Consider the following 12,733-nt stretch of genomic DNA (forward strand, 5'->3'; position numbering starts at 1 on the left):
ACCAAACCCGTAGCTGAACTGGGCAACTTCGCCTGCGAACTGGGCAACTTCGCCTGCAAAAGCTTAACTTCGCCTTCAAAGCTTAACTTCGCCTTCAAAGCTTAACTTGGCCGTAGGCGAAGTTCGCCTAACTGGTAACTTCGCCTAAGGCCAAGTTCGCCTAACTGATAACTTCGCCTAAAGCTAAATTCGCCTAAGGTTTAACTTCGCCTAAAGCTAAGTTCGCCTAAGGTTTAACTTCGCCTAAAGCTAAGTTCGCCTAAGGTTTAACTTCGCCTAAAGTCAAGTTCTATTAGAAAATAAATTAAAAACCTAATGAAAAATGTGTTAATACAGTTAATGGAAATAAAATTTTTCCAAGCTGACCTGGCAGCTCGACCCCAGCCAGGGGCTCTGCCCCTTGGACCCTGCTAGGGGCTGCCGCCCCTAGACTCCGCTGCCAGGGGCGCTGCCCCCGGACCCCCGTTCGTTGTGGGTCATATAAAGATATAAATACAACATGAGTAGTAGTAGTTAATTGATACGTGTAAATATTATACAGTTAGCCGTGCATAGCTCAAGAAGGGAATAACTATTAACGGAGAGCGTAACAGGATTCAGGTGAGTTTCTAGCCCCATTTATGTGTTATGTTATCGGTGCTGTGTGCATACTCGATATGTTTGTTAATACGCTTATCCTAAGAGATAAGTGTATGCCTTATGTGAATAATGTGATATGTATGAATGATGGCTTGACGGTACGTGAACGATCTTCGGATATTGCACGTACTGTCAGGTTGTAACGCTAAGTATAAGGTAAGTATGATATGTATGCTTATGTGTATGAATGTGATAAAGTTAATAAAATAAGGAAAGCATGGTTGTATGGTGTGACAATCGTCAATTTCAGGTTAACTCCGTTAACGCAACTCCGTCAATTCAAACTTTAGATTATTGAATCTAAACGCAAACCTCATTACATTTAAACTAGGGTTTAAATGACGCTTAACACTTACTACATGTGTAGTAGTCTTTCGGGATTTGCACCGAAACGCAAACGATTGATGAATAAACGAAAAACACTAAAACACTAATTATGTGATAATTATGTGTTAGGATTATGTGTTATGTGATAATATTATTGTCATGTTAATTTAATGTGCAAGTTATGATAGAATGTTCTAGAAAAAGTAATACTTAATGTTAACTTAATGTGCAAGTTATGATAGAATGTTCTAGAAAAAGTAATACTTAGGAGTTGAGGGGCCAAAGTGTAACATATTCCTTTATAAATACATGGTAAACCTAAACCCTAACCTCCTACCTATTCCCCTACAAAAATCGGCAGCCATCCCCTCCCTTTATTTCCTTGAGATCGATTAATATACACACACACACAATCAAGATCTTTCAAGTTTGATTGAAGATTAAGGTGCTAGGAAGGTATACACAACTATTCTATGTATCCTCTATGTTTAATTGTTAGTTTTATTGGGTTAATTGTAAACCTTTATGGCTGATTTCTTGGTATTATGATATTCATGTGATTCTTGATTTAATTGATGATGATTGATAACTAGTTTGATAGTATTGCATGTTAATTGTTGTGTCCTTGATTGTGAGTTCAAATAAAACCCTAATCTTGTATGTATGGTGTGATTGATATGCATGGATAGTAGTTATAGTGTCTAGAGGGTTATATGGATGCATGATAGTTCATAGATTGTTATTATGATGAGTTTTGATGTGAACAGATTCTGGACAGAACGTATATACGATGTTTAACTGACTGTAACGAAGTGTAAACGTGAAAATTGATTGAGATTGTGGGTACTGCAGTAAACTAGGTTGAGTCTAGTTTCTATGAAGTATAAATTCGTAATTTTTGGATAAGTGGAAGTATACTTTTATGATTTTACAAAAACGTGATGCAAAGCTGAGCTGTTAGACCTGCTGTTAGGTTATGTTGTAAATGTTATATCTCATGAACTACGAGACCAATTGGGTTGGTTCCACTTCTGGAGGTTGACTCACTGAGTTAGGAACCAAACCCAAGTGGTCTTGCATTTATTGGATTTTTCGTTTAACGGGAATTGTAAATAACATTCTGTTGCGCATGAATCTGACTGATATGAGTTTGCTGTAATGTTTTGGTCATTATAAGAAAAATATGTGGAATAAAAATAAGATGAAATATGTTCTGGAAACCTAAGATATGTATGCTTCTGTGGTGATTTTTGGTGAATTAATTGAGACGTTATGATCGGTGAACTAGTGCAATCTTTCAAATAGAAATTCTGTCATAACGAAACTAGCTGATGAGTTGTATAGGAATGCATGAAATATGATAGTTTTTATAAAATTGTTGTATTTTGACCAAAATACCCTTGCGGGGAATAGTTGTTAGTTGATTGCCATGAATTGACCAAATTGCCCTTATGGGGAATAATGGTTAGTTAGTCTTTGTTTGTTGACCAAAATGCCCTTACGGGAATAATTGCTAGTGATATACATTATTAGTACGTGACACGAAAGTAATTGCTCACTCATGTATCGTATCACAATTTTACTTGTTTAAGTCACACACGATTCACAAACGAAACACGAAACATGTTACGTGCATAGGTATTATGTGCCGAGTCTAGAGACTCGTTAAACATTCCGATACTTAGAAAATCTCTTTGTTATTTTAGAACGCTAGAGAGTTTTCTACGACGCGCATCACTCGGTGATCTAGATCGGATATTCTTCGCAAACAGTGAGTTTCACTTTCCCCTTTTTAAACTGTTTTAAACGCTTTTCTTTTGGGGGAGATAACATACTCCACAACACATTTTTAAGATTTTGTTAGTAAATTGTATATCACTTGTAAAGGCTAAGTGGCAAACGAAACAATTGAAGTCCTACACATCGAACCGGTTAATATCTTGGATAGCGAGTCACTGTTGAGTAGTACTACTGGGTTTGACAAACCCCACCCAACGCTAAACTCGACTGGAGGTCGAGCGGGTGTAATTTTGGCTAACACTTACCATGGTCTGGAGGACCTGGTGACGGGCACTTGATAAACAGTCAGCTTCGGTCGCGAACCACTTAGCGATACTTGTTGTATAGATTAGCTACCTATCGATATATAATTTGACATAACACTATCTGGTAATGCAAAACACTTAAACGCTGTAACGTGGTTACACACTCAAACGCTGTAACGTGGTTACACACTTAAACGCTGTAACGTGGTTACACACTCAAACGCTGTAACGTGGTTACACACTCAAACGCTGTAACGTGGTTACACACTCAAACGCTGTAACGTGGTTACACACTCAAACGCTGTAACGTGGTTACACACTCAAACGCTGTAACGTGGTTACACACTCAAACGCTGTAACGTGGTTACACACTCAAACGTCGTAACGGGGTTACGCAACACTGAAACGCCGTAACGAGGTTACGCAAAACGCTAAACGATTTATCTTATTTAACTTGTGAACTCACCAACCTTGTGTTGACACTTTTAGTATGTTATTCTCAGGTAGCCGAGGCGGGCGCGCGGTTTAGGAGCATGCATTAATGAAAACACTTTTATTCTGCAAACTTAATTTTAACAGTTACATTTGGTTTTAAGTCGTCCTGCGTGACGCAACTTTTGAATTAAGGTTTTACGCTTCCGCACTTACTTTCATTTAAACGTTTTTCTTTGGTTTGATTATAACTAATGATTCCGATCCTGCCAGTTCACACCCTCTGACGGTAAAACTCCGTTAGTGGATTTTGAGGGTGTGACAGATTGGTGTCAGAGCCATTGGTTATAGCGAACTAGAAGCTGCATGCATACTAGACTATAACCGCGACGACCCATTAGTTATAATGATACGCACTGCATAGGTTTGTGTAGTCTTTGTTGTCTTATCTCTTTACCTCTTTCACTCATACGCGCGCATACACGGCATACCTGTAGAGATGTCGACGCCATCCTCATCATCGTCCGATCTGATGACTCATGCTCACGGGAAGGAACCGCAATTACCTACCGCATTGCCACCCCGAGTAGTCCCGGAACTCGAAACACCCGCACCAAAGAGGTACCTCCTATCCGGAGGCATTTACGAAAACGACGTTAGCTGGGATTGGTACCCTAACATGATCAGACGTATGGTCTATCGCGAACAAGTTCCCCCGTTACCTCACCCGAACCACCCTGCTTATCCCAACACCCTACCACCCATAACCGAACCTGTGGAGCGAGTTCTCGCAGCTGTCGTTTCTTGTTGGGAGCGTGATGTGGGTTACATGCGCTACACGAGAGAAAATGTTTCCAGACTGTTTAAAGACGGAACCGAGACTCAGGAGGAGATTGCCCGCATGGCAGCGGAAATGAAAGAAATGCAAGAGACTAGTGAGCAACAAACGAAGGTTATGATGAAGATGCAAGCCGAGATGATAGACTTGCAAGAGCAACTCCAAGAAGCAAGGACCCGAACCGAGATAGCACTCGAGCGTTGCGATGACCTACAAATGCAACTTGCTCAGAACGCAGCCGAACCCGAGGCAGAGCCTGAGGCCGAGCCTGAGGCAGATCCTGAAGAAGATCCTGAAGAGGAACCTGAGGAGGACCCCGAGGAAGATCCCGAAGAGGAGCCTGAAGAAGAACCGGCTGAGGAGGAGGCACACTCAGAGGTGTCCTCAGACGATGTGCAAATGTGCAAATTCTTGGATTGGAACTAGCTAACGCTATGAACTGAGAGGAGTTCAAAGACTTGATGCGAGAAGAGTATTGTCCGAGGGAGGAGATTTCAAAGTTGGAGTCGGAATTTTGGTCATTGAAGATGGTGGGTTCGGAAATCGAAGCCTACACTACCCGTTCTCACGAGTTAGCGGTGATGTGTCCACGGATGGTAGATCCGCCGAGTAAGAGGATTGAAATGTACATTGATGGGTTAGCACCGCAGATTCAGGGCATGGTGACGTCTTCCAGACCAGCCACGATACAACAAGCGATCCGGTTAGCTCACAAACTGACGGATCAAGCAGTGGCCCAAGGTGCGTTACCACATAGGGGTTCAACCACTAAGGCCCGTGACAACCCGAGTAATGACAACAACAGCAACAGCAACCCGAGCAGCGGAAAGAGGAAGTTTGACAACACCAGATCCTCATCCTCGAACCTCCCACCGCAACAACACTACCGTAAGCCCGAATTCACTCGGAGCTTTAACAATCAAAGTCACAACAACAATAACAACGGTAGCGGGCAGGGTTCGAGCGGATATGCTGGGAGATATCCAAAGTGCAATAGGTGCAACTATCATCATGTTGGTCAGTGTGACCGTGTCAAGTGTCAAAGATGCGGAAAGATAGGTCACCAAGCGAAGGAATGTAGAGTTGACCTTGCGGCGAAGGGTGCTCCTAAGCCACCGATGACGACTAAGGGATGTTTTGAATGTGGACAGGAAGGTCATTTCCGGAAATATTGCCCCAAGCTGAAACAGAATGACAATAATAGGGGTAATGGAAGTGGCAGTAACGGTGGAGGAAATGGCAAAGGAAGAGCGTTTGTGATTGGATCAGGTCAAGCCCGCAGAGATCCGCATGTGGTGTCTGGTAAGTTCCCTGTAAACGATTGTTTTGCTTCTGTTTTGTTTGACACTGGAGCTGATAGGAGTTTTGTGTCAAAGGCCTTTAGCCAACTTTTAAACCTTACTCCAACCCCGTTAGACGCTAAGTTTCCTGTTGAATTAGCTAACGGTAAAACTGTAGTAACAACTCATATACTTGCGGGATGTAAGTTGAAACTGTCAGGTCATGTCTTTGACATCGACCTTATTCCTTTTACGCTTAGTAGTTTCGATGTCGTTGTCGGCATGGACTGGTTATCCGAGAACCGAGCGGAGATTATATGCCATGATAAGATAGTCCATATTACCACCCCTTCTGGCGAGATCATTTCGGTCCGAGGCGAGAGAAGCGGCATGACCACCAGCGTCATTACCCTTATGAAGGCACCGAAGTATTTACGAAAGGGTCATCCGGCAATTTTGGCGCAGATTGTTGAGAAACCCGCGGAGGAGAAACGAATTGAAGACATACCGGAAGTTTTCCCGGAGGATTTACCTGGACTCCCTCCTATTCGTCAAGTCGAATTTCAGATCGAGTTGACACCCGGTGCAGCACCCATAGCACGAGCCCCGTATCGACTCGCACCGGCGGAACTTCAGGAGTTGTCCACTCAGTTGCAAGATTTGTTGGATAAAGGTTTTATCCGACCTAGCTCATCGCCATGGGGAGCCCCTGTCTTGTTTGTCCGAAAAAAAGACGGGACTTTCCGAATGTGCATCGACTACCGGGAATTTAACAAGGTGACGGTCAAGAACCGTTATCCTTTACCCCGAATTGATGATTTGTTTGACCAGCTTCAGGGATCGAGTTACTACTCGAAGATCGATCTACGATCCGGTTACCACCAGCTGAGAGTGCGCGAAGATGATATTTCAAAGACGGCTTTCAGAACACGGTATGGTCACTACGAGTTTTCAGTTATGCCTTTTGGCCTAACCAACGCACCAGCCGTATTTATGGATCTCATGAATCGAGTATGCAAGGCGTACCTCGACAAGTTCGTGATTGTTTTCATCGATGATATTCTCGTCTATTCCAAGAACGAGACTGACCACGAAGAGCACTTAAGGATAATTCTGGAACTACTGAAGAAGGAACAACTGTATGCTAAACTCTCGAAATGTGAATTTTGGCTTCGCGAGGTTCACTTTTTAGGACATGTGATCAACGAGAATGGTATCCATGTCGATCCCGGTAAGGTAGAGGCCATCAAAAACTGGGAAGCACCTAAGACTCCGACTGAGGTGCGGCAATTCCTAGGGCTGGCCGGCTACTACCAGCGTTTCATCGAGGGATTTTCAAAGATTGCTCAACCCCTCACTGCTTTGACTCACAAAAGGCACTAAGTACAACTGGGGTGACGCGCAAGAATCCGCTTTTCAACTGTTGAAAACCAAGCTTTGTAGCGCCCCTATTTTAGCCCTCCCCGAGGGAACGGAAAATTTTGAGGTACACTGTGACGCATCTATACAAGGTCTCGGTTGTGTGCTGATCTAACTCGAGAAGGTTATAGCCTATGCCTCTCGACAACTACGGATTCACGAGAAGAACTACACGACTCATGATTTGGAACTCGGAGCTGTGGTATTTGCCCTAAAGATATGGAGGCATTACTTGTACGGTACCAAGTTTACCATATACACCGACCACAAGAGTCTCCAGCATATCTTCGATCAAAGGGAGCTGAACATGCGACAGCGTCGTTGGGTCGAGTTGCTTAAGGATTATGATTGTGCCATCAAGTACCACCCTGGCAAGGCCAATGTAGTGGCCGACGCACTCAGTAGAAAAGAAACCGATAAACCCAGACGAGTACGAGCATTGCAACTCACAATTCATGCTAGCTTACCCGACCAGATTCGCGATGCACAACTTGAAGCATTGAAAGATGATAATCTTCCATCAGAACTCATGCGGGGCATGGACAAACAACTTGAAACCAAATCGAACGGGGTCCGATATTTTGAGAACCGGATTTGGGTTCCACGATACGGAGAGTTGAGAACTCTAGTGATGGACGAAGCTCATAAGTCCCGATATTCTATCCACCCTGGCTCAGATAAAATGTATCATGATTTAAAGGCACTTTACAGGTGGCCGAACATGAAAGCCGACATTGCCACCTATGTGAGCAAATGCTTGACTTGTGCCAGAGTCAAGATAGAATACCAGAAACCATCTGGTCTACTGCAACAACCGGAACTCCCAATGTAGAAATGGGAGCACATCTCAATGGACTTTATTACGGGTTTGCCTAAGACACCGACGGGATGCGATACCATCTGGGTGATCGTTGACCGGTTGACTAAATCGGCACACTTCCTAGCAATTAAGGAAACGGACAAAATGGAAAGACTAACTCGCGTATACATGAAAAAAGTGGTGTCTAGACACGGAGTGCCTGTCTCGATCATTTCCGATCGAGATTCTCGTTTCACCTCGCACTTTTGGAAGTCGCTGCAAAGCGCACTGGGCACCCGTCTCGATATGAGTACAGCATACCATCCTCAGACGGATGGGCAAAGTGAACGGACTATTCAGACCCAGGAGGACATGTTGCGTGCATGCGTGTTGGATTTCGGAAAAAGTTGGGAACCCCACTTACCTTTGGTAGAGTTTTCGTATAATAACAGCTACCACGCAAGTATTAACGCAGCACCGTTTGAAGCACTAGACGGACGGAAGTGTCGATCACCGCTCTGCTGGGCAGAGGTGGGTGACAGCCAAATCACTGGTCCAGAACTGGTACTCGAAACTTCGGAAAAGATTGTTCAAATCCGAAACCGCATGGCAGCAGCACGTGATCGCCAAATGAGTTACGCTGACAAGCGCCGAAAACCTCTCGAATTTCAAGTAAACGATCGAGTGTTACTCAAAGTCTCACCTTGGAAAGGTGTGGTTCGCTTTGGAAAGCGAAACAAACTCAACCCACGATATGTTGGTCCTTATCGGATAACGGAACGCGTTGGTCCAGTGGCGTACCGACTGGACTTACCAGCAGAACTCAGTAGTGTACACAATGTTTTTCACATGCCTATCCAATGAAACTCAAGTAGTCCCTTTGGAGGAACTACAAGTTGATGAACAGTTACGCTTCGTTGAAGAACCAGTTGAGGTTTTGGATTGGGAAACCAAAACGCTCAAGCACAGCAAAATTCCAATTGTTAAAGTTCATTGGAACTCGAGACGTGGACCGGAGTTCACGTGGGAACGCGAGAATCAAATGATGAAAAAGTATCCTCACCTTTTTGAAGGGCTGACCAAACATAGAAAACCGCGAAACCCGGCAAACCGTCAGAAATCACCGGAGGTATGAATTAAATTTCGGGACGAAATTTCTTTCTACTAGGGGATGATATGACAAACTGAAAATTTTTCTTACTTTTTCAGACACTCATCACGACTTGACTCAAATTTTCGGGACGAAAATTCTTTAACATGGGAATGATGTGACAATCGTCAATTTCAGGTTAACTCCGTTAACGCAACTCCGTCAATTCAAACTTTAGATTATTGAATCTAAACGCAAACCTCATTACATTTAAACTAGGGTTTAAATGACGCTTAACACTTACTACATGTGTAGTAGTCTTTCGGGATTTGCACCGAAACGCAAACGATTGATGAATAAACGAAAAACACTAAAACACTAATTATGTGATAATTATGTGTTAGGATTATGTGTTATGTGATAATATTATTGTCATGTTAATTTAATGTGCAAGTTATGATAGAATGTTCTAGAAAAAGTAATACTTAATGTTAACTTAATGTGCAAGTTATGATAGAATGTTCTAGAAAAAGTAATACTTAGGAGTTGAGGGGCCAAAGTGTAACATATTCCTTTATAAATACATGGTAAACCTAAACCCTAACCTCCTACCTATTCCCCTACAAAAATCGGCAGCCATCCCCTCCCTTTATTTCCTTGAGATCGATTAATATACACACACACACAATCAAGATCTTTCAAGTTTGATTGAAGATTAAGGTGCTAGGAAGGTATACACAACTATTCTATGTATCCTCTATGTTTAATTGTTAGTTTTATTGGGTTAATTGTAAACCTTTATGGCTGATTTCTTGGTATTATGATATTCATGTGATTCTTGATTTAATTGATGATGATTGATAACTAGTTTGATAGTATTGCATGTTAATTGTTGTGTCCTTGATTGTGAGTTCAAATAAAACCCTAATCTTGTATGTATGGTGTGATTGATATGCATGGATAGTAGTTATAGTGTCTAGAGGGTTATATGGATGCATGATAGTTCATAGATTGTTATTATGATGAGTTTTGATGTGAACAGATTCTGGACAGAACGTATATACGATGTTTAACTGACTGTAACGAAGTGTAAACGTGAAAATTGATTGAGATTGTGGGTACTGCAGTAAACTAGGTTGAGTCTAGTTTCTATGAAGTATAAATTCGTAATTTTTGGATAAGTGGAAGTATACTTTTATGATTTTACAAAAACGTGATGCAAAGCTGAGCTGTTAGACCTGCTGTTAGGTTATGTTGTAAATGTTATATCTCATGAACTACGAGACCAATTGGGTTGGTTCCACTTCTGGAGGTTGACTCACTGAGTTAGGAACCAAACCCAAGTGGTCTTGCATTTATTGGATTTTTCGTTTAACGGGAATTGTAAATAACATTCTGTTGCGCATGAATCTGACTGATATGAGTTTGCTGTAATGTTTTGGTCATTATAAGAAAAATATGTGGAATAAAAATAAGATGAAATATGTTCTGGAAACCTAAGATATGTATGCTTCTGTGGTGATTTTTGGTGAATTAATTGAGACGTTATGATCGGTGAACTAGTGCAATCTTTCAAATAGAAATTCTGTCATAACGAAACTAGCTGCTGAGTTGTATAGGAATGCATGAAATATGATAGTTTTTATAAAATTGTTGTATTTTGACCAAAATACCCTTGCGGGGAATAGTTGTTAGTTGATTGCCATGAATTGACCAAATTGCCCTTATGGGGAATAATGGTTAGTTAGTCTTTGTTTGTTGACCAAAATGCCCTTACGGGAATAATTGCTAGTGATATACATTATTAGTACGTGACACGAAAGTAATTGCTCACTCATGTATCGTATCACAATTTTACTTGTTTAAGTCACACACGATTCACAAACGAAACACGAAACATGCTACGTGCATAGGTATTATGTGCCGAGTCTAGAGACTCGTTAAACATTCCGATACTTAGAAAATCTCTTTGTTATTTTAGAACGCTAGAGAGTTTTCTACGACGCGCATCACTCGGTGATCTAGATCGGATATTCTTCGCAAACAGTGAGTTTCACTTTCCCCTTTTTAAACTGTTTTAAACGCTTTTCTTTTGGGGGAGATAACATACTCCACAACACATTTTTAAGATTTTGTTAGTAAATTGTATATCACTTGTAAAGGCTAAGTGGCAAACGAAACAATTGAAGTCCTACACATCGAACCGGTTAATATCTTGGATAGCGAGTCACTGTTGAGTAGTACTACTGGGTTTGACAAACCCCACCCAACGCTAAACTCGACTGGAGGTCGAGCGGGTGTAATTTTGGCTAACACTTACCATGGTCTGGAGGACCTGGTGACGGGCACTTGATAAACAGTCAGCTTCGGTCGCGAACCACTTAGCGATACTTATTGTATAGATTAGCTACCTATCGATATATAATTTGACATAACACTATCTGGTAATGCAAAACACTTAAACGCTGTAACGTGGTTACACACTCAAACGCTGTAACGTGGTTACACACTTAAACGCTGTAACGTGGTTACACACTTAAACGCTGTAACGTGGTTACACACTCAAACGCTGTAACGTGGTTACACACTCAAACGCTGTAACGTGGTTACACACTCAAACGCTGTAACGTGGTTACACACTCAAACGCTGTAACGTGGTTACACACTCAAACGCTGTAACGTGGTTACACACTCAAACGCTGTAACGTGGTTACACACTCAAACGTCGTAACGGGGTTACGCAACACTGAAACGCCGTAACGAGGTTACGCAAAACGCTAAACGATTTATCTTATTTAACTTGTGAACTCACCAACCTTGTGTTGACACTTTTAGTATGTTATTCTCAGGTAGCCGAGGCGGGCGCGCGGTTTAGGAGCATGCATTAATGAAAACACTTTTATTCTGCAAACTTAATTTTAACAGTTACATTTGGTTTTAAGTCGTCCTGCGTGACGCAACTTTTGAATTAAGGTTTTACGCTTCCGCACTTACTTTCATTTAAACGTTTTTCTTTGGTTTGATTATAACTAATGATTCCGATCCTGCCAGTTCACACCCTCTGACGGTAAAACTCCGTTAGTGGATTTTGAGGGTGTGACATATGGCTACGAAGAGGGTACCGGACCCTAACAATACTCGAGGTATGATGTATGGTTGTATGGTAACGAAGAGGGAATCGAACCCTACTAATATTCAAGAACTAGGGAACCGAACCCTACTAATATTCGAGGAAAGAGGGTACCGAGCCCTAATAATACTCGAGGTATGATGTATGGTTGTATGGTAACGAAGAGGGAATCGAACCCTACTAATATTCGAGAACTAGGGAACCGAACCCTACTAATACTCGAGGAAAGAGGGTACCGAGCCCTAATAATACTCGAGGAAAGAGGGTACCGAGCCCTAATAATACTCGAGGAAGGAGGGTACCGAGCCCTAATGTACCGAGCCCTAATAATACTCGAGGAATGTAGGGCGTAATGCTCTTTATAACGTAAGATATGAAAGTAAGTTAATACAAAAGAAAGTATGAAAGTATGAAAGTATGAATGAAAGAAAATAAGTTTATGTGTATTGTATAATGTATGATTAACTATAACTCACTCAGCGTAGCTGACTTTTAGTATGCACGCAGGTGAGTAGGATGAGGCAGCTCGCTTGAGGAGACACGTGGCACTGAATAAGAGGCTGGCATCGGAAGACTCAAGACGTTTAAGTTTAATGTTTCGTTTATTTTGAAAGACAAAATGATGTTTTAAGACAAGACGTGTTTTGTTATGAAATGTTTTATGAAAGCTTTTATATTCCGCGAATGTTTTAATTAACTCTGATATTTAGAACTGCGTTTATGAGTAAATCAAA

Source organism: Bidens hawaiensis, unplaced genomic scaffold, assembly GCF_021521415.1.
Source record: "Bidens hawaiensis isolate Kalapana, Puna unplaced genomic scaffold, B.hawaiensis_p1.1 tig00009343_1, whole genome shotgun sequence".
Lineage (NCBI taxonomy): Eukaryota > Viridiplantae > Streptophyta > Magnoliopsida > Asterales > Asteraceae > Bidens > Bidens hawaiensis.